This window comes from Triturus cristatus, chromosome 4_1 (genome assembly GCF_964204655.1).
Source record: "Triturus cristatus chromosome 4_1, aTriCri1.1, whole genome shotgun sequence".
NCBI lineage: Eukaryota > Metazoa > Chordata > Amphibia > Caudata > Salamandridae > Triturus > Triturus cristatus.
The window spans coordinates 62929349-62949434 of record NC_140585.1 but is presented as its reverse complement, the minus strand read 5'-3'; the positions used below and the strand labels follow the sequence as shown (position 1 = coordinate 62949434).

At 46.7% G+C, this 20086-nt stretch overlaps 2 protein-coding genes and 1 pseudogene across 6 annotated transcripts in view; 1 reads left to right on the top strand and 2 right to left on the bottom strand.

The window, feature by feature from the left end:
• LOC146839525 (uncharacterized) overlaps positions 1 to 20086 on the bottom strand; it is a 133050-nt gene that overhangs the window by 6357 nt on the left and 106607 nt on the right. The gene's annotated exons all lie outside the window — the stretch shown is intronic.
• Positions 1 to 20086, top strand: part of LOC146839526 (uncharacterized) — a 101169-nt gene that overhangs the window by 17245 nt on the left and 63838 nt on the right. For all 5 annotated transcript variants that reach the window (XM_085651578.1, XM_085651575.1, XM_085651574.1 and 2 more), the window contains one exon: positions 10432 to 10562. The gene's annotated coding sequence lies outside the window, so the exon portion shown is untranslated. The remainder of the gene's footprint in view (positions 1 to 10431; positions 10563 to 20086) is intronic.
• Positions 707 to 11936, bottom strand: LOC146839527 (toll-like receptor 5; annotated as a pseudogene).

Genomic DNA, 20086 nt, shown 5'->3' with positions numbered 1-20086 from the left:
CAGCGTTTTTTGTAGCCTGGTATCTTTGTACCACTTATTAGACACATTTGAAATACAAGCAGATGACTAGAAAAGAGGTTACACCCTGATAATATTGAGAATATTCCATTTTAGGACCAAGAATCTACATGCAAAATCACAACTAGCAAATGGGTAAGCATTGTCCTTATTCCAAGGTCAAGGGGTAATATCCCGAGGACAGTACATCCATTTCTTCCCTCTCTGCATCATTCCTGAGCCTCTTATCAGTCTAAAGGGATAGTTTTTAGGTCTCGCCTGACCCTGCGCATGCGCTGGTCTGGCGAGACTTATTGAGAGGGCTCCAAAAAGTGCTACCAGGCCAGCCTAGAGCTACAGTGCATGTGCGCGGGCGCGCGCGCCGCTTTTACCGCTATTACTTTCACTTTCGCGCTTTGATGCTTGATCGCGATCACTTTCACGGCCGCTTTGCATAGCCAATAGGTCTCGCTTTTGGGACCTTATAAGTATTTAGTTATGCAACTGTTGCATGGATAAACACTTATAAGGTCCCAAAGGCGAGACCTATTGGCTATGCCAATGCTTGTTTTTGTATGAGGTAATCCCTTTAATATGGAAGGCAGAAAAAGCACCGCTGAATTCGTTCTGCAGTCTTTTTTCATTCTGTCATGTCAATAGTAAGAAGTGTAGCTCTTCTCACCAAGTTTTTAACAGTACCACTCCATCTTTAATTTTGTTTCAGACAGGTTCTCACAATGTATGTTAGTAGGGCAGTGTCTTGGAATGATGTCAGAGGGACCCGGCAGGGGACTTTTTCCTTCGGGACAACCAATATCATATTAGTAGTTTTCATCCATGTTGCAAAATCCAACAGATCACAGTGACATACGAAGGAGGTGTCTTTAAGAACCAGGAATTTCAGTGATGGCAAATGCATACACGCAGCTGATGAAAGGGTAATGAAGCTGTTACTGTTCAACCTCAGAATTTTAAGTGATGTCAGACCCTGAAGGAGCTGGTTGGGAATAGACGACAATGAATTACTGGAGAGATCCAGATTTTGTAGAGACACTAGGCCCTGAAGCAGGTTTTCCGGCAAGGTTGAGAGATAATTTTGAGATGGGTCTAATGATATCAGTTTCCTCAAATTATAGAAAATGTTCAGGCAAGCCCCCGAGGTCCACACTGTACCCAGGGAGTTGTGGGACAGATCCAGAATACGGAGATTGTTGTCTTCAGGAATCAAAGCCTCTGGGTTGGCAGAACATCTAGAGATAATTTTGTGAGACAAAAAGAGGTGTTCCAGTGTTCGAATACGTATGATTTGCCAGAACTCTCCCAGATCCTGCAGGCGGTTATAGGCTAAGTCAATGAGGGTCGCACTGCCGGCAAACAAACGTATGCCATACGCATCCCTTATTCGATTTTCTCCCAGATTGAGAGATTGCAATGAACTTACATCACTGAAAGCATCATACTGAATGGCACCAATGTGATTGGATTTTAAATCTAGGGAACGAAGGGGTGAGGATTTCAGAACTTCAAAACTTTCTATATATAGTTCGCCTAAAAGATTGTAGGACAGATTCAGTGTCTGAAGATTATGGAGCCCAAAGAAGGCCTCCTTGTCAAGGCTGTTGATCTTGTTAGAGGCCACATTTAATGACTGGAGTTGAGGGAGGCATGAAAAGACCCTGGGGGACAACTTTGAAATAAATCCATTTGAGAGATCCAAGGACATGACATTGCTTTTATTCAACCCAGAGAAGGTTGATGCATTGACATCCTGTATGTTTTTAAACCCAAAGGAGCTCCCTAAACTGCTAAAATGTTGCATCTGCACATGACGCACTTGGGTTCCGGCAATAGTCTGGAAGAACTGCTCAGCACCCTGCACAGTCCAAGGGTTGGAGGAGATGTCCAGGGTGTCGATGCTGATGTTGTGAAAGGGGTTGGTACACTCTGGTTGGCTTATTCTTGGCTGTCTATATGACAGTTGGTTAGACGAGAGGTCCAACATAGAAAGATGGTGGCCTTGGAGGTGCTGGAGATCTTCTCCGCATATTGCGTCAATTTTGTTGAGTTTTAGGTGCAATGACTGCAGTATCTTCAAGGCACTAAAGCTAGGATCAGGTCTTACCATTTGGATCTGATTGCCTGTGAGATCCAGCTTCTTCAATGACAGAAGTTCTTGAAAGTAGCCATTCTGCAGCACGCCATCCCTCAAGTCATTATGGTCAAGCAAAAGGACCTCCAGTTTGCCCAGACCTGCAAAGGCTTTGGTATGGAACATAAGATGTTTGTTCCTGCCCAGATCAGGGAAGGTCAAGTTTCCAAGCCTGCCGAAGGCGCTCTCTCCAATGTACTCGCCTGCCAACTGCATGCCCAGTCTCAGGGTCTTGGCACTTGCCAGGGGAGGGAAGGAAGACTCCTGAAGGTAGGAGATTTTGTTAAAAGACATGCGAATCACCTGTGTAGATGGAGATATATCTGGTATGGTTAAATGCCCCTGTGCCAGGCAGTTGGCCACAATGGTAGTGATTTTGTTTTCATATTGACAAAAGTAAAGTGTTTATTTGGTTAGGCATTTAGAATTAAAATGTTTACCGTTTGCAATTGTGGCGGTTGATCGGTTCGTGAGATGTGCGAGGCTCTGAATTGAATTTCTCGAGCAGATAATGTGATGATGTTTACTTTGTTGAGTGCATGTGGTGTAAGCGAGTTGAAATTGAAGGAGTTTTGAGACGGAGAGGACGCCATATGTACATTGCGTATGGCGGCCATTTTGTAGGATTGGGATTAGGTTTAGTTTTGAAAGGAGGTTCTTGTTGGACATTTTTTGGGAAGAAAGTCGGAGTCCGACAGAACGCGAGTCATTATCTGTCAGAGTTCGGTCGGCGGTTCATGAGCAGGTCGAATTAGCTTTATTTACAGTGAGGTTTTCCGATTTTGTTTAAAGCCCTATTTAGTATCATACCCGGGCCTTTCAGACTCTTAACCTCTTCACTGCGGCGCGAATTCCGCCGCAGTACTGGACATACCAATCACGGGCGTGGCTCGGACGTCCCCTGGCCGTCGTGCGCACACGCCCACCGTGACTCATGACGGCCCCATGAGCACGGAAGAGGTTAAAACAACAACTAGTCAGTATTTTTAGGTCTCGCATCGCTTTGCGAGGCATGCAGTATACTGTATAGTGGGGGGAAAGCTCCGCCCACTTTCCACGCATCTTTTTCATTGGCTTAAATTGTATTTGCTACATTCTCATTTGTTTTCGGGTTGTTAGTCCCTCCTCCTGTCAGCCATGTCGTCATTTTTAGGTCTCGCATGCGCTGCATAGGAGGACCTTTAGCCGTCGCTCTGGTCATTTTCAACTCGTGCTTGTGGCGGCATCCACCTTGCGGGAGCGAGCAGGGGCGCGCCACAAGAACGAGTGCAGTGCTTGAAAATGAGCAGACTGCGTGCTCGCACACCTCTCCCTCTCCTTTCCCTCTTTCCCTTTTTCCCTCTTTCCCTCGTTCCCTCTTTCCCTCTTTCCCTCTTTCTCTCTTTCTCTCTCTTTCTTTTCAGGGCTGCGTCTACCACACTCCGAAGTAAACATACTGGCATGACCCATGTCTAGGACACGTGTCCCAGGTTTGTCACTGAATGATGAAGTCACCATTTTCCCCATAAGAGTTTTGCAACATAATTTTGCATCCAGATGCACAAGAGAATCCACATTTTAAAAGAGCCCTTTATTCTGGCTAATAACGTACTGTAGATTCACTTGTATGACGAAAACCTTAACACTTCGCGTTTCAATGTAAAGTACGATTCGCATTTAAAGTATAGTTTTCCATGTTCATAAACACACTGTAGAGTAATCTAAACCTTTAGTCCCTTTTCTTACATACTAGAGACCAATTTAGGTAGGCCTTTATGTAGATCAATGAAATCACTTATTGAATGATGGCCGTGCGACTAGCCGGAAAGTGTTGAAAATAAGAAGGGTTTATTTTAGAAAGGGGCAGGCTACAGCTACGTGTATTATGCAGCGCAGTGGCCGTCTTGTGGGTGAATGGAAATTCTTTCAGGTGATGTGATGCTAGAGGGAGTGTGTATGGAAACCTGGGGAAGATCATTTAGGGGCACTAACTTCAAACCTCAGTCGGTGTACACACTCGCTGCTACTGAAATCACCTGAGATATTCAAGCCACTTGCATTTCTGAGGTCACGGGAATCATTAATGTTTCCAGCACCACTCATGTTTCCGGAGGCTTCAAATTCTCTCACCTCACCAGCATTCATTTCTTTTAAATCATCTAACATCCAACTCTTGTTACTTTTTTTTTCTTGCCAATCTGTATGTTGGCCTTAATCCCCTCATTACACCTGGCCAATTTGCTGAAATGCCACACATTAGCATCAATGTGTTTAGCTGAATTTGTGAACAATTTGACAACTTGATCCTGGCACCTGAGCATTTTGATGAACTGCTCCCTCCCTCTCTCCCTCTCTCTATCTTTCTCTATCTCTCTATCGCTACCTCTTTCTCTCTATCTCTCTCTACACCTCTCCACCCCTCAACCAGTTGAATTCCGGGAAGCCCAAACCATCAGTATTTCAAACCTGCGCGTGAAACGTGGGTAGGATGAGCCGTGCAGCTCAGAAAGGGATGTTCTTTTTACATAATTTGTATTTAATAGAATTGGGAAGCAGGAGAACAGTCTCACAGTTGAGATAGGGATTCACATACACTGGCGACCGCTTTTGAATTGGCTTTAAAACCATTCAAAGATGGCTGCAGCGTCTACGTGGAGTGCGGTGGACTAAGTGGCAGCCGGAGCCTGATAGCACTGCTTATCCTTTAAAAAAGAAAAAAAACAAGCATTGGCATAGCCAATAGGTCTCCCCTTTGGGAACTTTATAAGTGTTTAGTTATCCAGTACAATATCCTTGTTGCATGGCTAAACACTTATAATGTCCCAAAAGCGAGACCTATTGGCTATGCCAATGCTTGTTCTCCTTCCATGGCTTTCGGCCCCTTTACTTTAAAAACACTTTTGTTCCCCTGCCTCCCCCTGTTCCCTCCTGCAGTCTGTGACTTCTCAGCCTCCCCCCACCCCCCCACTCCTGTTCGTAGTTCTTGGACGCCCGCACGTTTGTTTACAATCTCCCATAATTACGAGTCCTATTGCATTTGTAAATGTTCGTTTTCTCCTGGGATTGGCTGGGTGAGTTCGCACTATATTTTGCCTGACCTGTCCTATCCTGTCCAGAACACATGCGCATAGAACGGCGGAAGGCAGAGACCGCACAAGCAGCCAAAGGAAACGGGACAAAGTCAAGCACGGCGGGTTCCGACCTTGCAACCACAAGTTTTTTTTTTTTTTTTTTTTATTCAGTTTCCCTGCGCATTTATGTAATCCTGCCACCGTTTTTGTCAGCTTGACAAACATTTGGATTAACGGCCCCACGTTGCTACGGCATTTATCGAACAAAGGAACGACATGCATGTCTGTGAGGAGTATATTTAAAGTTACATTTCTGGTGAAGCGGCTGGTTTAGCACAGAACGCAAGAAGAGTAAGTTGCAGCATGGCACACTTAGCACATTGCTTCTCGGACTTTGTTTATGTGTGCGCTTGAGCATTCCCGCTGCCGCTTCTGTTGGTTTCACAAGTAGTTTTAATTAACGGCACCACACTGCCTTTTCCTCTGGCATTAAGCGAGCATGCCGCCTGACCGGTGAGATTAGCGGTTTGAATCATGGCTTTATATTGCTATTGTCTACATACCATTGGAGTTTTGGTGTCCGCTCCTTTTGTGCAAGGGTGCACTCTCGGTCACACCGGGTGGTGGTGTGAAGCTGATAGGATGAAGATTTTTAGCGCTCCTAGCAACAGTCCGTGCCTTGTTCAATAGCACATACATGTGCTCAGGTTCTGTGTTTGAATCCAAGGGCACGTCCCGAGATGTCCGTCCACATATATAAGACCTGAACTCGAACCGGCTGTAGGCAATGCCTGTGACGCAGACAGCAGCGGAGCGAAAAGTACACTTTTTATACACTCCAGTCCCGGCATAATTTGGTGCAAATCCAGTCTCGTTTCAGAAAAGTTTAACGGTCCTTAATTTAGGCACCCAAGTGGACATCTCCTGCTGATGAAGCGCCTGGATGCTCGGCTGATGCGAGCACTATAAAACACAGGTTTTGCGCACATTATGATTAGGGCTCCCGGTTTTATGGTATTTATTTTTTTACCATTTCCGTCTGTATTTATCCATATTTATTTTTTGGGCATTTTTTCTGTATTTATCCACATTTATTTTTGCCACAAGCAGAAGGCAACGCTGCAGCTAGTATTTTTCCACATTTATTTAAATTGACAATGCACACATGCATTTGGTTGTTCTTGGTCAACACAATACATTCTGTATTCACAATACATACACAATACATCTGAAAACTTTGCCATTCGCAGAATGTCCCAAATACGCTTAAAGTGCTATCACAAGCCATTTGTCTCAGAGCCTTGCAGTTTCTGTCATCTGCAGAGAGTGCTGTATCCTCTCTCCCACTGAACACAGTACTGTCCCACTGAGATAAACTCACACTCCCTTCAGCTACGACCCAATTGTGCCCTGCTATAAACACCTAGAAGCAACTCTATTCAAACTATGCACTAGACCAGAGTAATTTGCTGCCTGAAAAAAGTAACAACATTCTGGAAAAATCAAACACTCATAGGGAATACAACTTAAAACTTTTACACTCATTATTCAGAAAGCTAAGGACATGAAAAGAAAAGTAGCGCTAGACTGGCAAACTCTGTAAGGTGGCACTAATATGTTTGGGTGTGAATAAAACCAATCTGGCCACTTTGCGACGACTCTGTCTTGTTTTATTTAGTTATGTGTTTATTGTTCGTATTTTAAAACCTTTTTTCTCCTCCTGAGGCCGCGTTTTGGAATAGAAACATGTCAGGAAAAGACTTTTGTAAGACGTGTCCTCTTTTTTTTGGATCCATTTCACTGGGGAACGAATGACGGAAAGGAGAGGAAAGAACAGTCACGGTTTTCTAAAAGTGAGGAGGAGCACGACAAAGAGAGGGAGGTAGAGGAAAAAAGAGGGGGGCAGCAGAATTGGACACTGTCCTTGTCTTGTCCAGGCAAGAAGGAAGAGACAGCATGGCTATGGGCAATGCAGTCCGGTCACAAACGCTGCAAAGACTCTGTTTCTGAGTCTCACTTACACCCTCTTCCCTGTGTGTGTGTCTGACTGAGCCCTGCCTTCCAGCGCAGGATCCGGTTTCTTCTCTTCAGGCTGCCTACTACCCCCTGTCCACCCCAGGCATGTCTGCGAGAGTGAGAGCTCAGCCCGAGCCAAGGGAGGGGGCTGAATGCGCTGTGTGTGAGTGATTCACTCCGCACAGGTGGGGCGCTGAGAACAATGCAGGCCTCCTGGCGCTAGCAGCCACAGATCATCCAGGAGATCAGGGCGCTGATCTCCTGCCACAACCCCCCCCCCCCCCCCCATTGTGCAGGCACTTACTGAGCGTGGCGAGGCAACTCTGCTGGAGCACAGAAGCGCTGCAAAATGTGCTAGTATTTTCCTGTTTTTACATTTAAATACAGACAAAGGAAAACTTGTTTTCCGTCTGTAATTATATGTAAAAATCCGTTTAAACGGAAAACCGGGAGCCCTAATCATAATACATACATCACATTTCCCAGCACCACATCACATTAAGGCCTGGTGCTCTATAACTCTAACAATCCAACTGGCCATCTCCAAAGGGGCTCAACTGGCCTCTGTCCAAAAGTCAGGGCTGCTGCCAAATGCAGCGGAGTCAGGGGTGCGCACTTTGCGCAGGCCTACACGTAGCAGCTGGCACTAAGTGCTGCGCAGCTGTGAAGGAAAAGATGGGGGCGAAGGAGTGCGTCTCACTCCTGCATTCAAAACATGTCCCTAAAAGAAAGACCTAAACGGTGCAGCTGCCCACTACTTGCTGGGCAGCTCGAAATGGTCAAATGCGGCTTGGGCTCTCAATGGCCCTTGAAACAATATGCAAAACGTTGGAGCCACGAGGGGGGGCCAAAACGTTGGAGCCACCTAGGCTCTAAAAACAAACATGTCCCCAAGCACAATGGCCCTCAGGGGCCCCTAAACTCCGGGTAGCTCTGTGGAGCGCACGGGGCTCTAAAATAACTGTGCCCAGACATCGGAGTGCACTGGCTCCGTGAATTAAAACATACCCCCTGGTCGTTGGAGCTGACCCCTGAAAGACTGGGCCGCTCAAAGGGCACCAAACAACATAGAGCCCCCACTCACCGGGACTCCGCATGGCACTCTGCTCGGTTTCCTCTCGAGTGTGGTGGGATGACGCGGGGCTCTCTCTCACACTGGAGCCCCGCTGCGTCGTGCACAGTGCTTCACCCGGTCCCTCTCCTGTGACCGGGGCTTCGAGGTAGGTGTCGCGAGGCCCCAGACTTCTCCTCACTTCACCCGGGGCTCCCAGTCACCGTGGCTGCACTCTGCTTCCAGGGCTCCCCACAGCTCATGGAAGCCCCGCAACTCTCGCGCCTCATCCGGCCCAGCCGCAGGCCCCGTCCACGTCACAGGCAGACTTGCCTGACTTCCGGTCGGACTGCGGCTGGGCAGCAGCGGCACTTTCTCCAGGCACAATGAGGGGTAGGCTCCCTTTAAATTGAAAATAGAAAGCGGGTGGGCACCCGCTCAATCAACAAGGCCAAAGTCGCAGGGTGGGCACCTGCGCAATTTAAATAAAAATAAGCACGGCGGCCATGCGGGGTGGGCACCCGCATTGGAAATCAAATGAGCGGGGTGGGCACCTGCGCTAGAAATAAGGCAATAAGCGGGGTGGGCACCCGCGCTGCAATAATGAATGCGGCAGTGAGGGGTAGGCTCCCTCAATATAAAGGGCAAATTAAGATAAAGCGCTCCCAGGGAGCTGGAAGGCTGTATCAAGCCTTGGCAAAGTCAAAGGAAAAGCAAAAGGTCCAAGAAGTCCTGGAGGCATCAAGGGGGCAATGTAGGGGCCAGCACACAGGGCCCTCCAGCAGGGAGGCAGCCCCCATGGCGGTCCCTCCTGGGCCCCACCAGCAGCAAGCCCCCCTCTGTCAGGATCCAAGAGCAGAAGATTTTCATGGGGTCACAGCCCCTTCTTTTATACAGCATTGTCCTTTGTTCTAAGATGCAGGCAATGGGAGAACCAGATACAACTGGTTTAGGGGAGCTGTTGAGCACTTTGTTTTGCTCAGCTCCTCTCTCCCTTTCACAGGACAGGCTAGGTGCTCAGACGCACCACAGGGGGCAGAGCCAGCATTGTGGAGGGAAGGCCCAGTCCTATTCAGGTCCCAGGCGCAACTCCTCCCTCCCATCTACATGCAGATCTCTCCATTCACCAACGGGCAGACTCACCCTGGCTCCTGGAATCTCCCAGCCCTCTCAGCTCCTGTCAATCACAAGCCAGACATGCACTCCACATCAGGCAGGCAGACACACAGTACACAGAAAGGCCAACTTCTAGAAGTGGCACTTCTCCACTAGTCACCATAAATCTGCGCACACCATTGCACAGCATTTATTCTCACGAGTCCGCACATACTAAACTCGACCCTGCACTCCTCTCATACCAGGAATTACCATGGACACACATATCCCCCATGCATTCCTATGGGAGGGCAGGACAATCTCATCACACGCACTCAGAGAGTGCAGGCACTTTACACTGGGCCACAGTGCTAAAGTGCGCAGAGGCCAAAAATCACTACCACTATGTCAGAGCTTAAGGCAAAAAGTTTAGGGGTGAACCTGCCCGAAGGGCCAAGTCCAACACTGATCATCTGATTTTCCACCATCAGTGGTACCTTCTTTCTTCTAAGGGTACATCTAGTTCCTCATGCTGGCTTTCGCTGTGCAAGAGAATCTCGGGCCAATCACAGCCCTGCAGTCCATTTCAGCTCTGACCAGGCTTGGGCAAAGCATGCAAGGAAATTGAGGCCTTTGCCCTCTGGGTGAATAGTAAAATGCGGCCATGTTTGGGGTTCATTAGGCCCCTAAGGCTCAGGTGACACTGCGCCTGTTGCACTGTTGATAGCAACGATCTATATAGAAACAACACACGGCACATAAAAAAAACGCCATTACATTGCATATACGCCACCAGCAGGCAGTGGAAGAGGTTCTCCCCGTGTGTATACATCTGGTCTGAGCACAGGATCACACCGCTGAGCTCCCTCCTGTCCTGCATGGTGCGAACTTGGTCTTGCTCTACCACGGACACTTCAGCACTCTCTACCGCGTCGCATTGCAGCCCAGTTGATTAAACCTTTCTAGAATGGATGCGGAGGGTGGCTTCTAGTTGCTGCTTTATTATCACCAAGGTTGAAACATGTAAGCGAGTAGCGTCGAACCAACATAGTGATTATTTGTTTTCTTTGCAGAGCTGCTGGTCCCCCCGATATCCGGAGGAGTTAGCCCCTGCATGGCATGAGCATTACCAGTGATCTGTCCAGCTTCACACAGTACCCGTTTAAAAACTTCTTCATAACGCCTTCCCCGCTGCCAGCCTCAGGCAAGTTTTAATTGGTTTATTATTCCTGTTATTTCCTCTTCTTTTTTTATAGATGGGATTAACTTGGGGGTGGGCAGTCAACAGCTGATCTACGTTTGTCTATTTTTATATACTGTCTTATTTGTGTAATTTTACCTGGGATTCGCCGCTGTGCTCAAACTTCTGAGAAGATTCATAGTAGGATATCAATACACTACACCAACCACCTGTGTATTATTTCTGTCAGGAAACAACCCATAACTCCCACTGCTTTGGCTTCAAAAGGGGATTACATACACATCAGCAACTCGCAGCACTGCTAACGCCAAACCCCCCTCAAGTACCCTCCCCCTTCCTTTGTCAAACAAAAGGTCACGTTCGCACCACTTCCCAAAAGTGAAGTGTCCCACCTGCTTTCTGCATACCAAAAGGCAGGAATGACAACCTGACAGAGTCAAAACTACTGGACGCATCAGGAAAGCGTACTGCATCACAAGCAGCCAATATGTGGCGTATCGCCAATACTCAAGCGCTATTGGCCAGATATGACAGGGCACATTATGACGAGTTAGAAAGCATAATGCACCACCTCCCTGAAAAATATAAAGCTAGGGCCAACAAACTAATTCAGGAGGGTAAGACTATTACTAACCCCTCCATACGTTGTGCCCTAGATGCAGCAGACACCGCTTCCAGGGCCATCAATACCAGCGTCCTCCTCCGTCGCCATGCTTGGCTAAGAATATCAGGGTTTAAACCGGAGGTACAAGCCTCCATCCTTAACCATCCCTTTGACCAGGAACGTCTATTTGGCCCAAAAGTGGATGAGGCCCTAGAAAAAATGAATAAGGATACGGATACGGCAAAATCCATGGGAGCCTTACAGTCCACCCTCCTAGACGCTCCTTTCGCCGCTTTTCCTTTCGAAGTACGTCTAGAGGCTACTCCTCGGATACCGCGTCCACTTCATACAAATCCCCTACTTAGTCCACCTTCACAAGGGGTTATCAAAGAGGCGGCTATAGGGGTAACAATAATAAAGGCAGAGGCAAAACAAACAACGTCCGCTCTGCCACACCGCCTACACAATGACTTCCCCCCGCTCCCCCCAGACCATTCCACTCCGGTCGGGGGCAGACTCCAACATTTCCTTCCTGTCTGGGCTACCATCACCTCAGACAAATGGGTAACACAGATAATTCGGTCAGGCTACTGCCTGGAACTAATATCTACCCCCCCAAACATTCCACCCAGACAGCGCCAAATGTCACAAGAACATCTAATACTCCTAAAGCAGGAGGTAATCTCCCTCCTACAGAAACAGGCAATAGAACCCGTTCCTACCAACCAACAAAATATGGGAGTCTACTCCCTATAGTTCCTCATACCAAAAAGGGACAAGACTCTTGGACCCATCCTAGATCTCCGGCCCCTAAACACATACATACACTCAGACCATTTTCATATGGTGACGCTTCAGCAGGTACTTCCGCTTCTCTCCCAAAACGACTTTTTGACCACTTTAGACCTAAAAGACGCTTATTTCCACATTCCAGTGCACAAAGCTCAACGGAAGTACCTTAGATTTGTAGTGGACGGACAACACTACCAATTCAAAGTGCTCCCGTTCGAAGTCACAACAGCGCCACGGGTATTCACCAAGTGCCTAGCAGTGGTGGCAGCACATTTACGAAGACAACACATTCACGTCTTCCCATACTTAGACGACTGGCTGATAAAAGCCAGATCATACAATCAGTGTGTACAACACACGTCCACCACCATTCAGCTACTCCACCAACTGGGCTTCACAGTAAACCACCAGAAGTCCCATCTACAACCATCCCACATAAAACAATACCTCGGTGCCACCATAGACACCTCAAGAGCGCTAGCCTACCCCAATCCTGCCAGGTTTGCAAACATTCAGGCTCTACGCACAAAATTCATAGCACAACACTCCCTTCCAGCTCGAGTGTTTATGCAACTAATAGGGATGATGGCCTCTTGCATCTTCATAGTACCTCATGCAAGACTCCAGATGCGTCCTCTCCAAGAGTGCTTAGCGCAACAATGGAACGAGGCCCAGGGTCAATTAACAGATCTGCTGTTGGTAGACGGTCGCACCCATCGCTCTCTGCAGTGGTGGAACACCACAAACCTTTCCAAAGGTCGACCGTTCCTGGACCCAATTCCTCAAATAGTACTGACAACAGACGCATCGCTCTCCGGCTGGGGAGCTCATCTACTACATCTCACCACACAGGGCAAGTGGACACCTCAACAAAAGTTACTCCATATCAACCATCTGGAGTTACTAGCAATCTTCTTAGCCCTAAAATCCTTTCAAACCCAAATTTCAGGCAAGGCAGTCCTGATCCGCACAGACCACTTGACAGCCATGTATTATATTCAAAAACAAGGCGGCACACACTCTTCACAGCTCTCTCAACTAGCACAGAGCATATGGAGATGGGCAATACCCCAGAAAATCTTTCTCTTAGCTCAGCATGTCCCAGGAGTCCAAAACACAGTGGCAGATCTGCTCAGCAGGCAGACACAACAGATCCACGAATGGGAGCTTCACCCGCAAGTTCTTCACCCGTACTTTCAAATGTGGGGGCATCCACAGATAGACCTCTTCGCCACCCACAAAAACGCCAAATGCCCATGCTTCGATGTCAGATACCCACACCCATTGTCCAAAGGAAATGCGATATGGATGAACTGGTCTGGCAGATTTGCGTACGCTTTTCCGCCTCTCCCACTCATTCCACTAGTGGTGCGCAAACTACAACAACACTCCCTCACACTAATCCTAGTAGCTCCAACGTGGGCCAGACAACCGTGGTATACCACACTGCTGGAACTATCTGTAGTACCGCACCAAAAACTACACCTCTCTCCACACCTCTTAACCCAGAACCATGGAGAGATCGAACACCCGGACCCAGCACAGCTCAACCTTGCGATCTGGCTCCTGAAATCCTAGAATTTGGGTACCTAAATCTTCCCCCTGAATGTATGAACGTCATCAGAGAAGCTAGAAGACCGACCACTAGAGCGTGCTACGCCACCAAGTGGAAACGTTTTGTTGTTTATTGCCATAACAACACCATCAATCCACTGGACGTGTCCATTCAACACATCATAGGCTACTTACTCCACCTACAAAGGTGCAATCTAGCCTATACGTCCATTCGACTACACCTCGCAGCTATTGCAGCTTACCTACAAAACAGGCAACATCGATCACTCTTTAGAGTACCTGCCATTAAAGCCTTCATGGAAGGCCTTAAAAGAATAATTCCCCCCCAGAGTGCCACCCTCACCTGTGTGGAACTTAAATATTGTTCTCACAAGGCTAATAGGGCCTCCCTTCGAACCTCTGCGCAAATGCGAACTACAATTCCTAACATGGAAAACCGCTTTTCTTGTAGCCATCACTTCCCTTAGAAGGGTCAGTGAGATCTTAGCACTTACCATTCAAGAACCTTTTCTCCAAATGCACCACAACAAGGTTGTTCTCCGTACCAACCCAACATTCCTGCCTAAAGTAGTTTCTCATTTTCAACTAAACCAAACAGTAGAACTACCAGTATTTTTCTCGCAACCACAGACCGTTGCAGAAAGGGCTCTTCACCCACTGGCTGTCAAACGACCCTTACTCTACCACATTCAAAGAACACAACCTTTCCGTAAGACCAAACAACTGTGTCTCTTTCTCTCCACCACACAAAGGCAACCCCATCTCAAAATCAGGGATAGCTAGGTGGATTGTAAAATGCATTCAAATCTGCTACCGCAAAGCGAACGCTATCCATTCCCCCTAAGGCCCATTCTACACGAAAAATAGGGGCTTCCATGGCATTCTTAGGGAACATCCCATTAGATGATATCTGCAAAACAGCTACATGGTCAACACTGCACACTTTCACCAAACACTATTGTGTAGATGTGCAAACTAAGCAACAGGCTAGTGTGGGCCAGGCTGTACTCAAAACATTATTTCAAACCACTGCAACAGATACGAGTGGTCGCTGCTAACGGTGGGTACTGCTATATAATCTATGCACAAGTGTGTAATCTGCAGCTCATATGCCTCGAAAGGAATATGCTACTTACCAGTATGCATCTGTTCTTGGCATGTAGAGCTGCAGCTCTACACACGCCCACCCGGCTACCTGTATCTGTCCCAGTTTATCTTATTTAGATAGGACACACATGGGCATCTTCACTGTTATTACTACGCTCCATCTTTCCCTGCTGGCGAAAAACAATCTGAGGATGGAGCCGAAGCCCATGCGCAATACGATCCAAAGGAGGAGTCACCGACCTTGTGACTTCCAAAGACTTTCCAAGAGGAAAAACAAACTGCAAACATCCGGGCCCAACACCAGATGGCGATCTATACACAAGTGTGTAGATCTGCAGCTCTACATGCCAAGAACAGATGCATACTGGTAAGGAGCATATTCCTTTTTTTTTTTTTTTTTTTTTTGCAATATCTGTCTTTTGGGACAGGGTTCAACAACTAGACACAAAGACAATAATAAAGATGTCCGTGTATCACCAGCAATAGGCAAAAGTAGAAACACTGACACTTGCTTAGCCCTTTACTCATTTTTCATTGTCTTCATCCACACAACTGTTTTTGAATTGCTTACCTGTTTTATACATTTTTCTAAAGCAAAAATCAGATTCAAACTCCAAACGTATACAGTCATTCAATGCAGGGTCATTGGGTAGTAACCACTTACACATCAACAGGAAATTAAATCGACATATTCCACAAGGCAAGCCATGGGTGTTTGCTAAGCATTTTGATACAGAATGTTATTCTTTAAATAGTCTGGACATTTTGAGAAAACAGAAAACAAAATTCAACAGGAATGCAAGGTGCAGGAAGGCTGACACACACTCAAAAAATTAAATGAACAAAAATCCCTATTAGTGAATTCCTTTATCATTCCAGAGTGGGTATGGTCCCAGAATACTGTGGTCATAATATTGCCGGATGTAAATATTGTGCCCTGTTGATTCAAAACCATTGCTACACTGGAGTAATACCATGAAATCCTGATATTTCAAGAACAAAGTTTGCAAGTCTGTAGCCCACCTAAAATGGGTATCCGAGCCCTTTACATGAGCGCCAGTGGCTTACAGACGGACAGATTTAAAAAAACAAAAAAAACAAAAAAACATTATGTATTGGCAGATTAAGTTATTTGCCCAGAATCACAGGATGTTGAGCATCCCTGCTGAGACTCGAACCCAGCTTCGAGTTCTGCAGCTTAGAGCCTTCACTCTAAATGTATTTAAAGAGGCCACCCAGTGTAAAGATAAAAAAAGTTCACTTTGACCAAATCTGCATCTTTATCAATAGGCATTCCAGAATGTTCTTTGTTCGATGAAATCAGTTGGGGTGTGATTATCTAGTGTAACATAATTCACCATATGGCCCATTTAATGCTTAACCACACCTTAACGTTTTTAGGTCGAGCCTCGACCGGACGTATTCTCTTCTGTGAGTATTACACATACCCACCTTTTGCCATAGGTTAGCATCTGTGGCATTCAGAAATGCTGGCTTGCTATTGGTGGTTGTCAGTGTTGGTCCCTCCTTTATGTGTCTGTTCAGCCCGGTGGCGATTTGACGAATGGTTTCCTTTTGTCGGCCGCAACTCTCCTTCATTGCGCGTGCGATGGCCCCTCCTCCTGCTGGGCATGCTTTGCATGAATAGTTTCCTGCCGCAGAGGTTATTTAACCTTCCTGCTCCGTTAGTTTCACATCCTCCCTGGCCTCTCTCCCACCCTGCCTGTCGCTTCGCTTTTCTGCAGTCACTTTCCATCCTCGTTGCTTTTGTTTTTGCTTTAGAAGCGCTTTTCACAAGCGCTATTTAAACACGCACCTTTCCTGCTCATGCTGCCTCACATGGACCTCTACGAGACAAAACGAAAGTAAGTGGCATCACATCTGTTGAACAAAGCGCTGTACCCCATGGGAATAAAAAATTAGGTGTTTAAGCTGTCCATGTGCACTTGGGCTGCATACCCTTTCACGACAAGCCATTTAATCACAACAGAACAGCGTCCAGCAAATAATTTATCTGATGCGTATGCCCAATGATGTAGCCATTTGAAATTCAATGCTGTTTTACCAGATATGCAGAATCACTGGCTCACGCGTTGCCAATCCAGTAAACTGACGCGGGCCAAACATGCACTGGTCCTTGCTTTGGGGCCGAACTTAATGGTATTAGACACACTATATATACCATTACATCCTGCACACCAAAGGAAACCATTCGGTGCCTCGAAGTCACATACATGACATCCCTGACAGTTGTTAAATAAAGCATTTGCCTTTTCCGATCTATCTAATAAACTACCCGAGTACTTCACAGGTCTTTAAAAGACCATTTACTTGTTAACTAGGCTTTGTTGTTTTTCACTCCTCCTTAGAGCCCCTGCATCTCCACTCTGCCTATTGCTTGAAGAATTAGCCTAAACACCCCAACCCCCCCATCCCCGAAATTTGGCTCTAGTTACGCCTCTGGCTCAGAGCCACATTGATTCGAATATGTTCCTTTTAAAACTGCAATTTAATTAGTGTTCTTTCTAAAATAAGTACATTCAAATAACTAGTACAATGTACTTTCTCACGGTTTACATCCTTCTGGAAATGTACCTTTATAGTGTGCTTTTTAGGTCTCGCCTAGCGCTGCTGCGCACATGCGCAGCTCGCTCGGCGAGATTTAATGCAAATGACTACTTTTAGTAAAGGGCTTTAAGCCCCGCCTCTCATTTCCATTGGCTCGCGTCACCGTTTATGCTAAACGGTGGCCAGCCATTGGAAAAGAGCTATGTTTGTTGCCTCCCTTTGTCTTTTTGTGCCGGCCCACCCGGACTGGCTCGCCTGCTTTCCTTGTCGGAAGCGATTTCTTATCTTTATGGGGCCATGTGTTTGAAACACATGGTCCCATAAAGACAAGAAATCCCCATGCTCCGGCTGCAGCGCTGTCTAGTCCGGATGGGCAATCTCAAAAGGAGGCATGGCGCTGCGTGTTTATTTTTGCATCGCGCTTTCACTTTAAAGTGAAAGCGCGATGCAAAAATAAACAGCGGCTGACCGGTGAGCGCTTTTTTTTTTTGCGTGCGTTCTTTCCTTGTTCTGTTTGAACTCTCTTTGCCCGCCTTTTCCTCTCCCATCTTTTATTCGTTTTTCTTCTCATCCGCCCTCCTCTCGTTTCACTGTTTCCTGCATTGTCCACCCGTATTCGCTCCTTTTGCCGGTTCTCTACTTCTGTTCTTTTTCTTTTTGTCTTGTCCGCTCTCTCCGTATACACTATCTATTATTGTCTCGGTTGTTCCTTCCGCATTCTTTCCTTATCTCAACCCATCTTTCGTTGCCTTAATGTTCCTCCCCGTTTCATGCTCACAAGTATAGAGCCGCGAGGGGCGAGCAGTGTGCTCTGCTTCAGCGTATACGCTCACTCATTCTCTCTTTCCCTGGCTGCTTCGCTCCTCTTTAGCTCTCCGGATCCCCCCTTCGCCCCTCCCGCTCTTCACACCCCCCCCTCCCGCTCTTCACACCCCCCCCCCTCCCGCTCTTCACACCCCCCCCCCTCCCGCTCTGCTGTAATTACTGCTCCGATGAGCTCCGTGCCTCTTGCAGAACACACAGCGAGAGTCGCCTCCGGAGCCCTCATTAAACACCCCTCGGTGAGAGCAGGCAGGAGCCGAGGCTGCAGCATAGACTCAAGGGCAGATACCGGAGAGAGTGCACACAGCTGGAGTCAGATGAGCTGCACCACCCCATAGCGGGGGGCTCCTGCATCAACATCCACAGACCTCCCCAGCAAGGATCTCTGCACCGCCATCCACAGACCTCTAGACCAACAGTCCCTACAATACCATCCACAGACGGATTTCTACATCACCACCCGTATTCACTCCTTTTGCCCGTTCTCTACTTCTGTTCTTTTTCTTTTGTCTTGTCCGCTCTCTCTGTATACACTATTCATTATTCTATTATTGTCTCGGTTGTTCCTTCCGCATTCTTTCCTTATCTCAACCCATCTTTCGTTGCCTTAAATTTCCTCCCCGTTTCATGCTCACAAGTATAGCGCCGCGAGGGGTGAGCAGTGTGCTTAACTTCAGTGTATACACTCACTCATTCCTTCTTTCCCTGGCTCCCTCGCCCCTCTTTAACTCTCCGGACACTTTATACTTTTAATTTAACATTTTAAAAGGTTTGGTCGCCATGTTAGAATGGTAAATAACCACCATCTTGGCGTAATACATTGCCCAACACTTACAGGACCACTCCACAGATATCTTCCTCCAGGAGGGCTTTCTTAACTTTTTTATTGATAAGCATTTGTGTCCCCGCCAAGTGACAGAGCGCCTTAACCTTGCTGCCTCCCAATGTGGGATGCCTCGTTTTACAAGTACTAGGAAAAGGACATCACGTTATAGATTTTGAAAACAATTCTTCCTTCTACAAGTCCTGAGGAAGCCCAGTGAGTGCATTACAATAAGAACAAATGGAATAGGTCCTTTAGATGAATAAATGCGCTTAATAAAATTGAGCCAGGATGAAATTAGAAACACTGGTGATTGTATGAAATGAGAGGATGCTACGAGCTGAGTTATGTGACCATTTGAAAACAAGCATTTGCAATGCAATAGGTCTCGCATTTACCCGAGTTTGAGCTATTGGCATTGTAAATGACAATGCCTTTTATTTATGTTTTGGTTTTTATAACCTAAATGAAAGGCATTGTCATTTACAATGCGAATAGCTTAAACTCTCTCTCAAGCGAGACCTATTGCATTGCAAATGCTTGTTAAATGTTTTCCTTTAGGTCTGCAGCAAAATATCAGGAGGGAGCATTGATTGTAGTGGACAGATTGGGCGATGTGGTGAGGGCAGAAAAAGTATATGGGAGGCGGTTTAAGAGGTGTATATTCGAAGGTCAGTCCTGCTGCTTATTAACACATAGTGTAGTGAGGTCATCTGCAGTTAATTCTCGCTAGTCTGCATATTATATATATATATATATGTGTATTTAAAACTTTTTAAGACTGCTACATTTGCCTCCTATTTACTTTGGAGCATGAGACGAAGAACAGAAAGGAAAGAGGGGAGCTACAGTTATCACTACCTATTCCTTCCTGGAGTGTGAAGTTCAGTTCGCTCAAAGTTGCTAATCCTCTCCCACTTACCTGGACTGGCCACTTTGCTTTCTCTTTCTCTCTCTCCTGGTCTTCTTCCCAGGAAATACTCATTGGTGGACAGAACACACTTTTCAAAAGGAACTGGAAAAGGCTCAGTGAAGAAACCCTATCCCAGGACTTGAAATATTGCAAATGGACAGTTCATGAGGATGCTGAATCAGTGGCCCCTCTTTAACAGGAACATTTTAAGGATTTTGGAGGCCCCTGTTTGGAAGAACTTTGAATTTATGATCCAGTTTCAGCTCTTTCATGCCCTCTTTGGCCAGGTCACTGACAGTGCACAGGTGCACTCTTATATAATT